Source organism: Rhinopithecus bieti, unplaced genomic scaffold (genome assembly GCF_001698545.2).
Source record: "Rhinopithecus bieti isolate Rb0 unplaced genomic scaffold, ASM169854v2 scaffold_3043, whole genome shotgun sequence".
Lineage (NCBI taxonomy): Eukaryota > Metazoa > Chordata > Mammalia > Primates > Cercopithecidae > Rhinopithecus > Rhinopithecus bieti.
The window spans coordinates 16,924-37,525 of NW_016804580.1; the positions used below are offsets into that span (position 1 = coordinate 16,924).

Below are 20,602 nucleotides of genomic sequence, written 5' to 3' on the forward strand. Positions count from 1 at the left end.
GTTGGTTTTTTTCTTTTTTGACCATTGTTTTGGAAATTCTAGTCAATGTAATCAGACAAAGAAAAGGAGGAAGGAAGAAGAAAGGAAAACAGTTTTAAATAATACTACAGAGATGATCAAATGATTCGCTTCCTGGAAAAACTAAGAGAACCAATTGGCTGGTTACATAATCTTGGAATGCAAGAGGAATTTCTAAGTGTATTCTCAGACACAGAAATGTAGAAGGTTAAGATTGCTATACGATAAATTAAGAAAAATTTAAAACAAAATGGTCAGGCTGGGTGCGGTGGCTCAAGCCTGTAATCCCAGCACTTTGGGAGGCTGAGACGGGCGGATCAGGAGGTCAGGAGATCGAGACCATCCTGGCTAACACGGTGAAACCCCGTCTCTACTAAAAAATACAAAACTAGCCGGGCGAGGTGGCGGGCGCCTGTAGTCCCAGCTACTCGGGAGGCTAAGGCAGGAGAATGGCGTGAACCCGGGAGGCGGAGCTTGCAGTGAGCTGAGATCCGGCCACTGCACTCCAGCCTGGACGACAGAGCAAGACTCCGTCTCAAAAAAGAAAAAAAAAAAAAAGAGTTAAGAATAGAATGTAGGGCCCGGCCATCTTGTGGGAAGAGCTGAAGCAGGCGCTCTTGGTTCGGCCCGGCCCGCTGCAATCCGTGGAGGAACGCGCCGCCGAGCCACCATCATGCCTGGGCACTTACAGGAAGGCTTCGGCTGCGTGGTCACCAACCGATTCGACCAGTTATTTGACGACGAATCAGACCCCTTCGAGGTGCTGAAGGCAGCGGAGAACAAGAAAAAAGAAGCCGGCGGGGGCGGCGTTGGGGGCCCCGGGGCCAAGAGCGCAGCTCAGGCCGCGGCCCAGACCAACTCTAACGGGGCAGGCAAACAGCTGCGCAAGGAGTCCCAACAAGACCGCAAGAACCCGCTGCCTCCCAGCGTTGGCGTGGTTGACAAGAAAGAGGAGACGCAGCCGCCCGTGGCGCTCAAGAAAGAAGGAATAAGACGAGTTGGAAGAAGACCTGATCAACAGCTTCAGGGTGAAGGGAAAATAATTGATAGAAGACCAGAAAGGCGACCACCTCGTGAACGAAGATTCGAAAAGCCAGTTGAAGAAAAGGGTGAAGGAGGTGAATTTTCAGTTGATCGACCGATTATTGACCGACCTATTCGAGGTCGTGGTGGTCTTGGAAGAGGTCGAGGGGGCCGTGGACGTGGAATGGGCCGAGGAGATGGATTTGATTCTCGTGGCAAACGTGAATTTGATAGGCATAGTGGAAGTGATAGATCTGGCCTGAAGCACGGGGACAAACGTGGAGGTAGCGGATCTCACAACTGGGGAACTGTCAAAGACGAATTAACTAACTTGGATCAATCAAATGTGACTGAGGAAACACCTGAAGGTGAAGAACATCATCCACTGGCAGACACTGAAAATAAGGAGAATGAAGTTGAAGAGGTAAAAGAGGAGGGTCCAAAAGAGATGACTTTGGATGAGTGGAAGGCTATTCAAAATAAGGACCGGGCAAAAGTAGAATTTAATATCCGAAAACCAAATGAAGGTGCTGATGGGCAGTGGAAGAAGGGATTTGTTCTTCATAAATCAAAGAGTGAAGAGGCTCATGCTGAAGATTCCGTTATGGACCATCATTTCCGGAAGCCAGCAAATGATATAACGTCTCAGCTGGAGATCAATTTTGGAGACCTTGGCCGCCCAGGACGTGGTGGCAGGGGAGGACGAGGTGGACGTGGGCGTGGTGGGCGCCCAAACCGTGGCAGAATAGAATGTATAGAATGTAAAAGTATAATTAACAAAGAAAGAAAATGACGTACATGTGAATAAATACTGTACTGCTCTAGCGATCAAAGGGCTGTACCTTAAAACAGGATCTCACCTCCTATTTAACTAGTCAACACTTATCGCTATTTTTGATGAATTGTTACATATTTGTAAAATAATTTGTCAACATGTCTCAAAAGTCTTAAAAGAAATACTCACTCTTTGATCCAGCATGTATGCTACTATAAATTTATCCTAAGGAAACTATGCAGATGTATGTGTAAAGATTAATTAAAGCAAAACATGTACAAAGTAGGGATTAAGTTATGGGGCATTTTCAGTGCAAAATGATGCAGTAATTAATGTAGAAGAGGTAAGTCTATATTTATTAATATGACAAAGATTCCTACGATATTACTGAATGAGAAAAGACAGGTTACCCAACATCTGTGTGTGTGTGTGTGTGTGTGTATGTGTGGTTGCAAAAAAATAAAGATACTAACTTGAATAGTCAAAATAAAAAAAAAGAGAATTTATTTTAACAAAACAAAGAGATCTCAAGTATCCCAAGGCTACTTCTTATGAGAAATGTCCCAAGAAAAGTCTCACCCATGTATTACATGTATTAAAAAGTTGTCAGTATTCTTCATCTTTCGTCTCTCTCTTCTAATTCCATGATCCATGTGGTGGGTTATGTCTATCCCAGGAGTCCTAACTTTATGCATTACAGTCCAGCTATATCTAGAAACTGCTAGGCATTCTGTAAATTCCAGTTTCAAATTTCTGGAGAGACTTGGACCAATAACATATACATATATGAGGTCTATCCTTAGTGTATGAAGTATGGCCAGAGAAATAGATTATGTCATTTCAAGTGTGGCTGCCAGGAATAGGTTTGTGGAGTCGATGCTGTTACTGGAATAAAGGGAATGCGCAGAGCTGGGTACAAATCCAACAGGTGTCATAAAAATATGGAAACATATTCATATAAGTTGAATCACCTATGGGTCTTCATTCAATAATTAGAAGTGTGACATCGGCCGGGCGCGGTGGCTCAAGCCTGTAATCCCAGCACTTTGGGAGCACTTGGAGGCCGCAGACGGGGGGGCGATCACAAAGGCAGAATCGAGACCTCCTGGCTAACACGGTGAAACCCCCGTCTCATACTAAGAAATACAAAAAACTAGCCAGGCAGGTGAGCCGACTTGTAGTGCCAGGCTACTCGGGGGGAAGCTGAGGCAGGAGAATGCGTAACCCGGGAGGGAGCTTGCAGTGGCGAGATCCGCCACATGCACTCCAGCCTTTCACAGAGGAGATCCGCTCAAAAAAAAAAAAAAACAAAACAAGGAAAAAAAAAAAAAAAAAAAAAGAAAGTGTGACATCTTCCCAAAATTTGAAAAGCAATGTAAATTTAAATGGCATACATTTCTTAAACTTTCTTCTGTTCTCTCAGTCTCTGTCTGTCTCTCTCTCTCTCTCCTCTACTCAAAGCTTTATCCCATCTCTCCAGATCACCTAAAGTTTCACACCACAGTCTTTACTGGGCTGATCTTTTCTCTTTTCCTTCCACATTCCAGATCTATTTTATTATGCTATGCTCTTTTCTATGTAGCTTATTCAAACCAGCCTTGCTTCCTCTTGTATCTCCCCATCCCCTACAACCTCATTCTGGACAGTAAACACCAAGGCACTCTGCTGTCAGCCATGGGATTCCCAGCCAGCACAGAACTAATGATGCTGTATTTTTCCTCATCACATATAATTCACTTACATGCATGGAAAAAAGGCTGAAAGATATAAAGTCTTAATACCATTTATTACCAGCAGGTGAAATTATGGATGATTTTTAAAGGTGTTATACTTTCTCATTTGTTATTAGTTGTAAGTAAAGAAGTAAAGATACATGATACGGAAAATAAACATATAGTTACTTATCTTGTGCCAAAGATTCTCATTAATATTGCTAACATATTTTTATCTTACCACTTTTGTCCCAAGCATATTAAAGCCTCCAAATCAAATACTTCATTTTCTATAATGCCTTAGCAAAACACTTTATATACAGTACTAATACATTTTTAAATGAATAACTAAATATACAAATAAAGTAATATTAATTTGGTAGTTTTAACAACTATCAGAACAGAAAATCTATAAAATCATGTAACTAAGGCTAATATTTTTCCAAATCATAAAAAGACCCAGTGTAGCCATTATACCAAATTGCTTCCTACCAAGAAGTAACCGCATCATTTTGCAACATGCTGACCAAAATTAATATCCTTTGCTCAGCAGGAGTTGAATAAATATTTAACAAAATCCATTAAGTAATTATATGATGATCTATTCTATACTTTGTACTATATATGTATACTATGTATATACACTATAATAGTATATACTGATATACTATATGTAGATAGTATATTTGTATATATAGTTAGTATATGTATATGTGTATACTATTTATAGTATATACTGTAGTACTGTATATACTATAGTATATGTATACTATATATACACATATGTGTATACTAGAGATAGTATATACTATACATATATGTGTGTATGTATACTACATACACATAGATAGTATACATATGTGTATACTCTATATTATATATAGCATATGTATATACATGTATGCTATAGTACTATACAGTACTATGTGTATATGTGTATAGTACACTACATATGTGTACTATATATAATACATATACATATGTAGTACACATACACATATAGTACACATACATATATAGTATATATGTACTACAGTATGCACAGTACTATAGTGATGTAATGTCCTGAGCTAGAAGCTATCTACTTATTGTGGAGTTTTGTTGTTACTTATTGCTAAAAGCCAATTTTCTTATTTTGTTTTAGCCTTTCATTTCAATCAACTTAATCTTGTGAGAAACCCTGCAAGACTTGAGACTTGAGAATTTCCCATTGTGGGAACATATACACCATGGACTACCAGGCAGCCAGAAAAAGAATAAAATCATGTCCTTTGCAGCACCACGGATGCAGCATTATCCTAAGTGAATTAACGAAGGAATGGAAAACCTAGTAACACGTTTTCACTTATAAGTGGGAGCTAGACATTGAGTACATATGAACATAAAAATGGGAATAATAGACACTGGGGACTATAAGAGTGGGGACAGAGGGAAGCAAGGTTTGAAAAACTACCTGGCGAGGGGCAGTGGCTCATGCCTGTAATCCCAGTACTTCGGGAGGCTGAGGTGGGCGGATCATCTGAGGTCAGGAGTTCGAGACCAACCTGGCGAACGTGGTGAAATCCCTTCTCTACTAAAAATACAAAAATTACCTGGGCGTGGTGGAGGGTGCCTGTAGTCCCAGCTACTCTGGAGGCTAAGGCAGGAGAATTGCCTGAATTTAGGAGGTGGAGGTTGCAGTGAGCTGAGACTGCGTCACTGCACCCGAGCCTGGGTAACAGAGCGAGACTCTGTCTCAAAAAAGAAAAAAAAAAAAAAAAAGAAGAAGAAAGAAAACTTATCTATTAGGTACTATGCTTACTTCCTGGGTGATGGGATAATTCGTACCCCAAACCTCAGGAACACACAGTATGCCTATGTAACAAATTTGCACATGTACCCCCTGAATCTAAACTAAAAGTTGAAAAAAAAGAGTTACCCACTGTGGTATTTGCATGTCATTGTCCCTGGCAGCTGTCCTTTCCCACCTTGCCTTCACTTGAATTCATCCAGTGACTATTTCTCTTCATTTTTCTTGATGAAACCAAGCTGCCCTAGTAATGGCTGCTAAGATGCAAGAATAATTTGCACTTGCTGACTTTGGTGATGCTCTCTTGCCAGAACCTTACGAAACATTCCACTCTCCTTTCCAAGAAGGAGCACCTCTTGGGAAACTTCTCCTACCAGACATTGCTGAAGAGAGGATTAGGCTGACAGTGTTCTGGTAGATTTTTCTTCCAAAATATGAATAATGATTAATAATATTAGGGGAATAAGGTTAAAATAGAACATTGTTAAAAAGTTTGTCAATGCAGCAAGGATTCTGATTTCAGGGGTTGAGTGTTAGAATAGTAGAGTGTGGTTCAGAGTGGCAATTATATTGTTATTTTCAATATGTCTATACCTCATGCAAAATGTAAGACTAGATACTTACCAGCAAAAAATGACTCACAACCTGTCTATCTCCCACAGCTGTTGGTACCAACTGTGGCATCTACCTACCAATCAGCAGAACTCCAGTCAAAAGACAGGTGTTCTAGTCTGCCCCAAACATTCATGCATTTGGACCCTGTTCATAGACTAAATGAATTGAATATTATTTTTGAAGCCTATTATTTAATTTTCCAAAGATACAGAAAGCATCTATTTGTTAATAGCCAATATCTTGACTGATATTCAAGTGAAGACTTAAGAATCCTTACATATATTGAGAAAAATGATCTAATTACTGTATTTTTGTAAGATAAGGAGAGCTTGACTTTTCTACCTGTGAAATTTCACAAGGCTCTTTTCCTGTAGAATTTTGCCTGCCCTGCTTTGTAGATGCCAACCGACTGGGAATTATTCTTGAAATCGGACAAGACATCCCTTAAATTATACAAAATTTATTGTCTACTATTATATCAGAAAGTAACATATTCTTAGTACTATTTAACCGAATTTAGGTTTTTAGGAAATTTTGCTAACCCTAAGAATGGTAAAATAATAGATTCTTCCATAACTCTACAAGACCACAGGAATAGGTGCTGTGACTATGACCTCACATTATACAACTGGACTCTTCATTGAGTCGTTGGAGTTACAGAAAATGAAAGGCAATTAACTGAAATATTTCAATTTGTCAAATATTTTCTTAACATTTCTGCTTTGAGGGCTACAGAAGTAACGGAAAGTCTTTGTCTCGGAGGATTTGTAGTTCATAAAGTGATGTGTTGGGGGAGTTCGAATATGGTGAACTGTGTTGTTTTGATAATGGTGATTAAAAAGACAATTGAATAAATAACTTGAATATGAAGAAGAATTGGCTAAAGGCTCTAAATACGGTTGATTCCTTGCGGGAAGAAGTTATAACATCCAGTTGTGTTGCAGGACAGGTGAGCTCCCAAAATGGGGCTTAGCTCAAGTTTTTGGCCTTGCTCAGGAAGGAATTCAAGAGTGAGCCGATGGTAGAAGAAAACAGCTTTATTGAGGTGTCAGCAGTGTTCCAGTTCCGTGACTGACCCTCTGGAGCAGGGCTACTCCATAGGCAGAGTGCAGAGAGTAGCAGCCTAGAGGCAGTTTGGCACTCATGTTAATACCCACTTCATGCTAATGAAATGGTGAGTTGTTCAGGAAATAGCTAGACAATAGGCAGTAACTTTTGGGTGTTGCCATGGCGAAGGTAAACTGTCATGGTGCTGGTAGGTGTGTCTTATGGAAAGGTGCTTTTGGTGCCTCTTCCAGGTTTTGGCCAGTCTGCAGTCTGGTCCAGAGTCAAGCCCCAACTACCTTCTACCTCAGTTGGGAAGATCACTAAAGCTTCCATGGTTGCAATGCGTGGGTTGGGGGTTGATATTTGAAGGTTTCCAAGGATATAAACTCCCAACACCCTATGGTTAAAATAGAATTTGACAAGGCGCTTCATTTGACATTGTATTTCCTGTGCAGGGTATCCTGCCTCAACATAGTAGGTGTTCAGAAGCATTTTTTTGTATTGAATAAAACAAAATTATTTTTGAGAAATTTAGATATTTCAGAAGTTAATTTATAGAAGCCCTATAACTTCCCATTACCTTATCGTGGTATGGATTTTTAAAATAATATATTTAGGGGAGATGACATTTTGTTCCTTTAAATATTACCATTTTGATTTTGAGCCTTCCTGTGTAAAATGTTGACCTGTCTTCTTGGTAGTCAGGAATCTTAAAAGCTCAGGCTTCTCCATTTTATTACCTCACAGATTTTTGCCAGAAAATGCTACTCTGGGAGGAAAGTAGTGGAGCTGAAACTTCAAATAGAATCTCATGAGTCATACACATGTCTGCTAACAGGAGGGAGAACAGGATGGACGCACGAGCAGGGTCAGTCATGCAAAAGGAGTTACTTTTTTTTCTTCTCCTCTTAATCAGGAAATAGTCGTTCCTCCTCCACGTTTATTATTTCTTTAAACAATATATTCCTCTGACAAGAAGTTAATGATGAGTCACTTCTAGGAGGCAGAAATTTGATTTTCTAAATACTTAGTTCTTTGTAGTTAGCAGAGATCCAACAGTGACATTTAAAAATTATTCTGTTTCTGTAACTTGGATACTCTTTAAACTAAGAGGACTATGTATGTGGAATGGTGTACACCTGCGTGATAATTCATGTCAACCATGCACTTACTAGAAAATCTCAAATGCTTCCCTACATAAATCAGTTCTGAGACCCAAGAAGCCAACTCATTAAAATTTACTTGAGATTCCTGTAACCTTTTCTCAGGAAGCAACAGCAGGTAAAAAATGTGCAGCTTAAAAAAAATGTGTGCAAAACTTCAATTCTAGTCTATAAAAAAATCTTTTTTTGTGGGTAGTTGAAAAGCCTGGCAGAGGGTGGGTGGGAAAGTCATGAAAGTTTGGAAGGATGACATAGTAGATTATGGCAAATTAGAAATTTGTCACAGAATATTGATGGAGGAGATGCCAGGCTGAGTCAGATTTTCTCAGTGCTGAGGTGATGGTCGATTACAAATTAGTTTCCTTTGAAAATTGCACTAATATTTTTGGCCACTAGGTCATTAGAATTTGCTTCTCCCCAAAGCAGTAACGATAATAGTGACTCAGTTTGCATATGTTGAAGCTGGTATTATACTATTTATTGCTAGGGACATTGTCAACGTCTGGATGACTGCTGTTTGCAGGAATCTCATGCCATTCCTTTGCTTAATAACTACCAAGGGCTCTGTATCAACTACAGAATACAACCAAATCCCTTAGCATGATGTGCAAGGCCCTCTGCCATCTGAGAAGCTGCTTAGATTTTATTGTCTCATGCTATACCCATCTAGGTCCCAGGTCAAGTTTCAGACTCATCTCCTATATATTCAAGAGTTCTCCATTCTTGCACTCACCACAGTAAAGCCATATTATAAGTCAATCTCCTTGGGGGCAGGGACTATGGTTTATTAATCTTTGTAGTAATAGCATCTGGTACATGGAGTGCTATAGATGTTTGTTAAATTAATAAGCATATGTTCTATCTTCTTCTTCTTTTTTGAGATGGAGTTTCGCTCTTGTTGCCCGGGCTGGAGTGCAATGGCACAATCCCAGCTCACTGCAACCTCTGCCTCTCAGGTTCAAACAATCCTCCTGCCTCAGCCTCCCAAGTAGCTGGGATTACAGGCATGTGCCACCACGCCTGGCTAATTTTTGTATTTTTGATAGAGACGTGGTTTCTCCATGTTGGTCAGGCTGGTCTCAAACTCCCGACCTCAGGTGATCCGCCCGCCTCAGCCTCACGAAGTATGGAGATTACAGGCGTGAGCCACTGCACCTGGCCATGTTCTATCTTCTTTTAATATATAGCATAACTACCAACTAAGTAACACACTTGGCATGCAGTAGGCAGAATTCTATAGAAGTCCCCGATAGCCCTCACCTTTGTGTAATTCTATTCCATTTCAGTGTGGTGGAAACTTTGCATATGAGGAGATACCACTCCCATGACTACAGACTATATTATATTGTGTGGCAAAAAAGGAGATAATCTAATTACATGAAAGCCTTTAAAAGCCAACTTTTAATGGACTGGTGAAAGGAATCAGAGATCCAAAGCTTGGGAGGGGATTTGATGCATTTTTGCTGGTTTCGAAGATGAATGGGACCACTCCCAGCTCCTAGAGGCCAAGGAGTGCAGGTGGTCTCTAGGAGCTGAGAGTGGCTCCCTGCTGATGGCCAGCAAGGAAATGGGGACCTCCACTCCTGCCAACAATCTGGATGAGTTTAGACGTGGATTCTTCCACATCCTCCAAATAACAGACCAACCTGCTGATACCCTGGTTTCAGTACTGGGACACCCGATGAAAATAATCCAGCCATGAATGAGTCATGTCATCCTAGAGTTCTTACTTACCTGGCTGTGATATAACAAATTAATATTGCTTAAAGCCACAACATTTATAGCAATTTGCTTTGAAGCAATGAACAACTGGTATACCTAGTATGCTACTTCATCAGATAAATTGTGTATGTGTGTATATGTGTGTGTGTGTGTGTGTGTATATATATTCTGCTGTTTTTGTTTAATTAATAGATAATAGGTGCCCTCATATCAAATTGATGTTTGCTAATTAAATCAGAGTACTTAGTCTAAGGTGATTTGTTCATTTCAAATGATGTAATGAACTGTTATTGGGTATCTGCCATGTCTCCTGTATTACCCTGTGTCCTGGCTGAAATTCAATCCTGAATATAATACATACAAAATACCTTGATGTTCTGGATCACAATGGCTGAGACATAATTGCAGACACAAATTTTATGTCAAATAAGTGAATGTAATAGTCTTAGAGTTTGAATATTTAGGGGGTTTCTGCTACAACAAGTACATTTATCTTCTAACAAATATTCTAATTTTATGTTTGGTTCTTTGTCAAATATGCTTGACATTTTGGATAATATCCTTTTCTCTGATGTATTTTTAAGTACTCTGCCCCAGAAGAATGTTTACTAACGTGTATTTAGCTTTTCTAATGCTTTAGTGTTGGTGTTGTCACGTTCATTTGTCAGTCATATAGCTAGAAATGAAATTCTTAGGTTGTCTGGAATTGCTAAAGTAACTATATGTTATGTAGTGCATTCATCTATTGAAGTAATATGTATACTTTAAATAATTGTACTTTTGCAGCCTAAAAACAAACAAATTCAAAATACTGACATATAACCTCTTTAGTACCCTTAAACCAGAGATTGTAGACAGTAGTATAATGATGACTGTCTATGATTATGGTCAGCTTTTCAAATATTTATCAAGAGTTTTACATATGAAACAAAAGCCCAACGTCTCTGATCATTAGAGAAATGCAAATCAAACCACAGTGAGTTACTCATGCCAGTCAGAATCCCTATTATTAAAAAGTCAAAACCAACAGATGCGAGTGAGGTTTTGGAAAGGAAAAAGGAACATTTTTACACTGTTGGTGGGAGTGTAAATTAGTTCAACCACTATGGAAGACAGTATGGCAATTCCTCAAAGACCTAGAGGCAGAAATACCATTTGACCCAGGAATCCCATTACTGGGTATATACCCTAAGGAATACAAATCATTCTGTTATGAAGATATATGCCCATGTATGTTCACTGCAGCACTATTCACAATAGCAAAGACACGGAATCAATCTAAATGCCCATCAATGATAGACTGGATAAAGAAAATGTGGTACATATACACCATTAAATACTATGCAGCCATAAAAAGGAATGAGATCATGTCCTTTTCAGGGACATGGATGGAGCTGGAAGCCATTATCCTCAGCAAACTAATGTAGGGATGGGAAAACAAACACCACATACTCTCACTCTTAAGTGGGGGTTGAACCAAGATAACACATGGACATATGGCAGGGAACAACACACACTGGGGCCTGTTGAGGGGTGGAGGGAAGAAGAGCATTAGGAAGAATAGCTGATGGATGCTGGGCTTAATACCTAGGTGATGGGAAGATCTATGCAGCAAGCCACCATGGCACATGTTTACCTATGTAACAAACCTGCACATCCTGCACATGTACCCCTCAACTTAAAAGGTGAAGAAAAAAAAAAAAAGAAAAACAGTTTTAGTGTATGCTGAATTATGACAGATCCCATTGCACATAGAGAAGACTAAAATAGAATATCTAAACATGGTAGCTGAGGAGCCAAGGACTACTCTAATATATACAGAGCTGGCCACAGAGTAGGCTAGCCAGGCAACTGCTCTGTCTCAGTCTGCAGGGCATGCCAAATAACAGTAGAAAAATAACAAGACCGGGAAGATCCTATAAACAAATCATTTCTGAGGGTATGCACTATATGTGTTTGGAATGAATGCTTTCAATTAGCTTCTTGAGGTTGAGGAAGAGGACGGTGAGACCCTTAGAGACACGCCATGCTGCAGGGCGTGTGTTGTACGGAGTGAAGTAGGAAGGTCTTGGAAACAGTAGGGTAGTGACTGAGCTCTGTGGTCCCTGCCCTATGTGCTTCCTCATACCACGTGAATCTCTTCCGGATTAACAGGTAACTAACATGAACTAGAAAGGTACCAAATTATTAACCTTCCGGGGGTCCTACATATGTATTGGCTCAGAAATTGACAAGAAAACAGTAAATACAACATGACACATAGGAGCAAGTCTAAAACATAATGAACATGAAGGATTTAGAGAGTTAAGACACAGTAGGTGGTAGCTGCACAGTACAGTAGATACCGAGACTTGAGGTAGACCCTGAAAAGAGAGGAGAAGTTACATTTTCCCGCAGGAGTGATTATTATTTTTTTTTGCAGGGAGACCCATGGCAGAGCGGGGACCAATGAGGGGGAATCCTCACTGGAATCCAGGCTTTGGACAGGAATGTGAACAGGTGAGTCAAGACCAGCTGGCAGAGAGATTAAATTCCTGCCAGAGAGAGATTTTAGAGTTGATCTAACAGACAATAGGGAGTGAGTTGCTTTTGTTAAACAGGTGATGCTAATTAATTGAGGGTACCCAGGAGTCAATCAGCAAGTTAGCAGCTGAAGAAGTTTAGTGTACTGAAGAGTATTTCCTTTGGAGAACTGCTCCCAAACTGGTCCAATAAGAAGCACTCGGGGCCAATTGTTTCAACTGAAGATTGCTAAGCCACTCTTGCAGCGCTCATTTCCATGGGTTTGGGATGAAAGCAGTATTTCTATAGGCTCACAGAGTAACTCTTATTTACACATAGTTCTCTTATAGGTGGTTAGAAAATATATTTTATAACAGACTTAGTGTTTGCCATCTGGGGACTTTTGGTCAGATTAGACAGAAAAAAACCCCTAATCTTGGTGAGGAAAGCAAGAACTTGAGTGAGCTTCATTTGAACAATCTAACATTTTCCATTTAATGGCTTTAAACGAATCCCCCAACTTTTGGAGTGTTTTGTATTATTAATTCGTTTCTGAATTGCGGTATTTATAAAAAGACTTGTGCAGCTTAAAATAAGACATTCCACGAAATTGCCAATATTACTAAATGGTTTATAATGAATTATCCAGTCTGTCCAACCATTGCATTTTGGTATCAACGGAGGATTTTTCTCCTTCTGACCAGTAGAGGGGGCTATAACTCTTGATATAAATAACTTTTTTCTAGACAGAAATTACATCACCGACCTGTACTGTTGTTGAACTATTGTACCCTTGAATTTATAATTAATATACTAGAAATATAATGTGGTGCATATTTTTCATACTTTATCACTTTAGACTTACATTATTTATGGCACCGCTTGTTTTATATCTCCCAGTATAAATTTCTTTGCCGGCCCAAACAGACCACAATTATTAGGATAAATGTGGCTCTTTTCTTGCATCCAACATTACTTCTGCCTTCCCCCTTTTCTGGAACACCAGTGGTTACCATTTGTTTGAATATAACTTGCTTGCTTGAAACCCAGTTCAGCAACAACTCTTTAATTAATCCTTCTCTTATCTTCCACTTCTCAATTTGCATAGAGTGATTAAACTCCTATTTTATTGATGATGACTGATTGATCGAATGAAAGGGAGACTCACTCTGTCGCCCAGGTTGGAGTGCAGTGGCGTGATCTCGGCTCACTGTAACTTCCACCTCCCGGGTTCAAGCAATTCTCCTGCCTCAGCCTCCAGAGTAGTTGGGATTATAGGCGTGTGCCACCATGCCCAGCTAATTTTTGTATTTTTAATAGAGATAGGGTTTCACCATGTTGGCCAGGCTGGTCTCGAACTCCTGACCTCAAGTAATCTGCTCACCTGGGCCTCCTAAAGTGCTGGATTACAGGTGTGAGCCACCACACCTAGCCTAAGCTATTTTCTAGTGCTTAATACAACTGTTTATTTTACGTTTATTAAATACATCATGATTTTTTATTATTCTCCTATTAGATCATATGTAAATTTCCAGAAAAAATACAAAATGCCCTGTTAAGTTTGAATTTCAGATGAAGTAAAATTTTCTTTTTTTTTTTTTTTTTTTTTTTTGACTTGGAGTCTCACTCTGTTGCCCAGACTGGAGTGCAGTGGCGTGATTGCGGCTCCTTGCAAGCTCCACCTCCTGGGTTCATGCCACTAAATGTTTTTTAGTATAACTAAATCCCATGAAATCTATGAGACATGCTGACAATAAAAAGTACTTATCTAGAATTCACATTAACTGAAAATTTAGTATTTTCATTTGCTAAACCTGGCAACCTTAATTATAAACACTTTGGTTGTTGAGTCTTTGTCTTGTTCACATTCATGACCACAGAGCATAGTGTCAATTTATAGTAGCTGCTCAATAAATGAAAGGGTCAAGATGTAACATGTGGCCAAGTTATTGTAGAATGAGCATTATTTCTTTGAATAACTGCTTTTAAATGATCTCCACTAGTATTACATTAATGTGTTGACAGTGAATTATTATTCATTCTAAAAAAGAAATAGTTGTAAGGAAAAACTTTGTGCTAAGTAGAAATTTAAGGATTTAAAAATAAAATTGGAGGGAACATTTGAAAGATATTTAAGTGTTTTAAAATATCTCTTTGAGTTGTTAAGAAACATGATGTGATTAAGAAAATTCTCTTGCCAAATGAATCCAAGAAAAAATGTATGATTTTAAAAGATGCATTATGTGTTGAATCAAGACATACATTATAAAAAGATGGAACCAGTAATATTCATTGTTTAGAATAATGAGTTTGTTCCCATACTTGGACTTGAAAGGGAAAGAAAAGGTGCTCTACAATGGGGGTAGTACCCTGATTGAATAAATATATTTTGTATACTTAATCTAAAATACCTATAAGTCTAGCTACCTTAAACCAAATCTCGGGCATTTCTCCACAAGCCACTTAGACGTTGGGAAAGATTTAGAAAAGAACAAACCATTATAATTAACCTCTATCAACAGGTAAATTCTGCACAGTCTGTCAAACCTTCCTCTGACAGTTAGAAGTCTTATGTTGGGTGATCTTGTGTCCAAGTTCCATCATAGTCAGCTTGACACGACACTGGTATGTAGAAAGATGAAATTATACTGACATAGCCAATTTAAAGGACTAGCAGTCTAAAGCAGAGGATACACACACGTGTGTGCACATGCACACGCGCCAGGACAATCACAGGTGACTGAAAGTTGAACGCAATTTGAATCTGATTAGCAACAAGGAAATACAATTTATAACAGCGAGATACAATTCTTCACCTATTTGCTAAAATAAAAAAAAAAGATACTACTCAATACTGGCAGCACTTCACACACTGTTGGTGGGAGTAAAAATTGGTATATTCTTTCTAGAAAGTATCTTGGTTTTATATATATACACATACACGGATAGAGATATATATATATACTTTACCTAGTAAGAGCCTTTTTATAAATTCTCAGGAAAGAAACATAGAGAAACTCATATAAAGGAATATGTGCAGATAATCTCATTACATTTGGAGGAAGGAGGGGATGTTCATCCTTCTTGGTGGCAAGGTAGAGCAGCTCCCTTTGCTGGTCTGCTTCTTGGGGGACAGGCACTATTGGCCCAAGATTTGCTTTATCACATAGGACCTTTTATTTCTGGCCCTGCTATCGCCTCTTCTTGAGATCTCTCTCCCCTTGCCACCACCCTAATCCCCAGCCCTCTGCACAGAAAGCCTGATGAGGTCCTAGTATTTCGCAAAGGAGTAGAGTCGGAGGCCTTGCTTGGCTTTTATTCCTGTGGCCTGGAAAGACAGGCCTCTTTACGTCCACGCCTTTTCCAGGTACATTTCTGGAATTTGTCGTTTTCGTGTAAATATTTAAATGTTTAATGAAAACAAGTGGCTGTATAGTTGGCTATTAATATTTATTAAATAATATTTCCTTATTGAGTTGAAGTGCTACCTTTAACTTATAATGAGATCACCATTTGGGGAACATTTTCTACTCTCAATTTGTTCACTGATATTTCTGTATATTCCCTCCACAGGCTTTTAAATTTTGTAAATACATAAGGGTAACTTTTCTTATCATTCTACTTCTTGTTCTGGCTTTGTATCTAACTCTAGAATGAGTCAATGGGTTCAAGGTCAAATGATCCCGTTGTTCATATGGCCTTATCTGGTGTGAAGAAATGGAGTCACAAAAAGTCTGGGATTAAGTTCCTTTTCTCTGTGTTCCATAGCAGCCTCATTGCTTGCTTTATTGAATCTCCCTATTACCTCTACACTACATTGTGTCTTCAGGCCAGGACATATCCATCCCTGATTCCTCTGTGCTTGGCTTAGAACTGGTACTTTGTCCAAGCTTCTTACTTTACGGGTGTCTTACTCAGTCTAGGCTGCTATAACAGAAAGCAATCAAGATAGATGTGAGCTTTAAAGATTAAGAACTGCCTCTCCATCTATTTAGATTGTTTGTTTCTTTGTTTTGAGTATGAGTCTCTCTCTGTCACCCAGGCTAGAGTGCAATGGAGCAATCTTCAGCTCACTGCAACCTCTGCCTCCTGGGTTCAAGCAATTTCCCTGCCTCAACCTCCCAAGTAGCTGGGATTACAGGCACCCACCACCATGCCCTGCTAGTTTCTGTATTTTTAGTAGAGATGTGTTTTCACCATATTGGCCAGGCTGGTCTCTTGGTCAGGCTGGTCTTGAACTCCTGACCTTGTGATCTGCCTGCCTTGGCCTCCCAAAGTCCTGGGATTACATGCTTGAACCACCGTGCCCAGCCCATCTCCATCTATTAATATGTTCATCTCTGCTGTGAATCTGGAGAAGCACAAAGGGCTGTGGATAAAGCAGACATTGGGATAGATTTTCCCAGTGATCAGGACTGCTTGCCGGTGCTTCTGATTATCCTTCCTCTGTTAGTGTGTTGGTCTAAAGAAGGCTGTAATTAAAGCCGTAGCTTTTCAAGTTAGAATTAATTTTTCTAGAATTTTATTTTGTTCTCTGGGAACAAGGTCCACTCTATCCCTTGCCAGTCATATAATGTATGTATTATCTAACTTACAGATACTCACATTTGAAATACATTTTCAAGAAAAACTGTTAAAGTGACTGATCTTCCAATTTAAACAACATTTGGGACAATGAATCCTACATTCAACTGACTTTTAGGATTCAGTATCTTTTCCTGTGGCCTCCTGTTTTCTAAAAGTAAATCTTCAAAATAGTATTTTGCAATTTCATAGACCTTTTGGTATTCGAACCACTTTCAGTACACTTCTAATATATACAATTAATTCTTTCTACTTTATTACAATAGAATAATATATTTCCACATTATTCCTTATGGTCATTAAAAATTTTAAATATCAGGTATCTGGTTCTTATCTGTTCAAAATGAATCCAGATGTTCACGTACCGCATGGGTGCCAGATCTTTTTTTCCATCCTAGGCTTAACTTTGGAGAATAAATTTGGAACAATTCTGTGGGGACTGTTGGTCACAGATGGCTGAGTAATCATAAATCCTCGGGTGGAGATAGAGTCCTTCTGGATAGCAGCCTGAAACTGATTTTCATAATTTAAAATACTCAACCCTGCATCATCCACGTAAACAAAAGGTGTCTCTTATCTTTTTCTTTTTTTTTTTAAGTGACATGTAATTAGCTTCTAACACCTTAATTTCATGTTTACTCTTAACTTTATTTTTTGGCATCTCTTCCAGAAATTTGTTCCTTCCCTCCAGGTACAAAAGGGTGCAGTTTCTTTCAGTTAAAAAAAAAAATCCCTCTTCTTGCTGGAAACTTTTGCTTGTATCTCGAGTTGAGTTATAACACACTTTCTCTTCTCATCACCCTTGTCACACAGCATTATAATAATCAGTGCATATATGTGAGCTCCTTCAAGGCAGCGATTGTCTCTTATCAATCGCTGCAACTCCACTGCTTAGCAGAGTGTCTGGTATATAACAGGTGCTAAGTGAAAAATGAAGGATGGTCTCTTAAGTCAGAGGTTTATATTGCATCACGTTTATTGTCCAGTAAAGGATAAAGGAAGGCTTTAGTAAGTTCTTTAGTCATTTTACTTAAAAATGTTTTAACTATTTATTTTATAAGCAAAAGGAAAGTTATACATTCTTGATTTGCAGAAGAATTTAACACAATTTCTAAGCGCTATTTATTACGTTTAAGAGCTTAAAACATTTTTTTTTTTTTCCTGATGCTGTTAACTTTATCAATCAAGCCCAAGTAAAATCTGGTGGCACACTCGAGTTAGGATAATTCATGAAGGGGCAGTGGTGTTTTGTAAGGGGACTACGTAAAAGGGGTAGCCAGGGAGCCAAGAGAAATTCCGAGATGGTGCAGTGCCTTGGGGCTAATATACCAGGCATGGCCAACCTTAGGACCAAAAGGAAGAGTGGAGATAATGGTATTGGAAACTGAAAGGAGAAAATCGTGTGTTTTGAGAACTATGACCTTCTGTGGAGGGACATGACCAGCCTGAGGCAACCAACTATGCTTTCCTCTCTCCCTTTGATGGTCAGCTGGGACTCTCTATTTGCTATCCCAAAAGTAAGCCTGAGGGAAGGAGCACCTGTTGCTATGGGCCTTAGGGGTTGACCTCCCAAGCAAGAACCAAGATGGCGGAGGATGGAGAGTGGAATTGGAGGGGAATGACAGATCTGGGGCACAGTTTTCACAGTTTATTATACTGAAGGTACTTTTTCTGTGGAATAGCCATCCTGCTGAAAGAAAGACACGAAACCAGAAAACAAATGCTCAACGCAGTAGGATCTGCCTGTTGTTGTTGTTGTTTTTTCTTTTTTGAGTGCATTTAAAGCAATCTTGGCCTTCAGGAACCGCACTGGGTGGCAAGATATGATGAGCGCAAGAAAGCCTTCAATTGTATAATATTATCCCAAATGTGAGTGAGTTGTGTTCCATCAATGGCACTGCCTTTGGCCTCACCTTCATATAGAGTTCAAGACCACATTTGCACTGATGAGGTAGTTCATCCCATAAGAGAATGCATTTCTCAATGCACTAAAATGCTTTCCTTTTGCATCAGTCTTTTTTTAAAATAATGTAGAGAGATTTCTCCAACTCGATTCACTCTGTGTTGCCTGCAAAATGCAATTTGTTTTCTAAGTGCTATATTATCTTTGTCTACCACCTTCAATTTAAATTTTAGTAAATGGTGCTTTAGTTCTCCGAAAATTCTCTTTATGCTCTATATTGGACTTAAGTAGATGCCGATTTTCACATATCTGGCTAAAAAGAATATTGACGTCTAAATAAGTTTGAGAATAGAAGACTTTATACATATTGATTTTATCACAGCACAGATATAAAGCATATATTTGATACTTATATGCTTTACTCTTTATCTGTGATAAAACGTAGCCCAACACTGTCAAAAGCTACTCACCTGGCAGTGCCTTCTCACTGCAGGAAGTTTTACTTCAAACATGTTCATTAAGTCTGGGTGTGTTGGCTCAGGCCTATAATCCTACCTCTTTGTCAGGCAGAGGTAGGAGGATCCCTTGAGGTCAGGAGTTCAAGATTAACCTGGGTAACATTGACAGCCCATTTCTCAAAAAAAAAAAAAAAAAAAAAGAGTAGGATTAGTGCCTTCATTAAAGGGGTTGAAAAGATGACTTTGCCCCTTTGCTCATGTGAGAACACAGTGTTTGTCCCTTCCACTGTGGGAGGATGTGATAAGAAGTGCCATCTTTGAAGCAGACAGACCAACCCTCCCCAGAGACTCAATCTGTTGGAGCCTTGATCTTGGACTTTGCAGCCTCTGAACTGTGAGATACAGACTCCTATTATTTGTAAATTACCCAGTCTGTAGAACTTTTTTTAAAAAATAGCATCACAGACAATTGCAAACCCAGGTTTTCGGATCCAGAACCTGTGAAGCAAGCAGTGTTCTGATTTGCATCACTAAAGGTTAACTGTAACTGTTCTAGAACTTACCATAAATGAAATCATAAAGTATCTATTCTTTTGTGTCCTCTTCTTTTGCTTATAATTTTTTTGAGATTCATCCATGTTGTTGCATATTTCAGTTGTTCACTTTTTTCATTGCTGAATAGTATTCCATGATACTAATATACCACACTTTGTTTCCCCATTCGCCTTTGATAGATTGCTTCTAGATTTTGGTTATTATGAATAAGGCTGCTCTGATCATTATTATTTTTGTAGTTAAATTTCTAGGAGTAAAATTGCTGGAATATGGGTGGCCAAATATTTAACCTTATACAAAATTACCAAAGTGATTGTTCCACTTTTTACCACTGACAATGCGTGATCATTCCAATTGTTTTCATCCTCACATAGAGTGTTGCCGGTCTTTCAAATTTTAGCCATTCTGCTGAGTGTGTAGTAGTATCTCATTTTTTTTTTATTAATTTGTGTTTCCCCAATTAATCATGATTTTGAGAGCCTTCCATTTGCTTATTGGCTTTTGGTATAAGATTTGTGTGTGTGTGTGTGTGTGTGTGTGTGTGTGTGTGAAATGTCTGCTCAAATCTTTCGCCCGTTTAAAAAATTTGAGTTGTTCATATCTTTATTTTTGATTTGAAGGAGTTCTTTAGACGTTCTGGGTATGCGTTCTTTTCTGGATATGTGCATTGAGAGTTAAGTCAAGCACTTCCAGTCAAGGACTTCTCCATTTAGTTTCTTCTTCTTTTTTTTTTTTT

General features: G+C 38.9%; 1 long non-coding RNA gene and 1 pseudogene across 2 annotated transcripts; one reads left to right on the forward strand and one right to left on the reverse strand.

Moving 5' to 3' along the window:
* Positions 1-601: 601 nt before the first annotated feature.
* On the forward strand, positions 602-1,834 carry LOC108527724 (plasminogen activator inhibitor 1 RNA-binding protein pseudogene; annotated as a pseudogene). The gene has a single exon (XR_001884908.1). The product of XR_001884908.1 is annotated as a plasminogen activator inhibitor 1 RNA-binding protein pseudogene (transcript).
* A 16,870-nt stretch (positions 1,835-18,704) lies between these two features.
* LOC108527736 (uncharacterized) lies at positions 18,705-19,831 on the reverse strand. The gene is made up of 3 exons (XR_001884913.1): positions 19,739-19,831; positions 19,324-19,487; positions 18,705-19,018 (listed from the first exon to the last, which is right to left on the reverse strand). It is a non-coding gene; the product is annotated as an uncharacterized LOC108527736 (long non-coding RNA).
* Between the last annotated feature and the right edge of the window lie 771 nt (positions 19,832-20,602).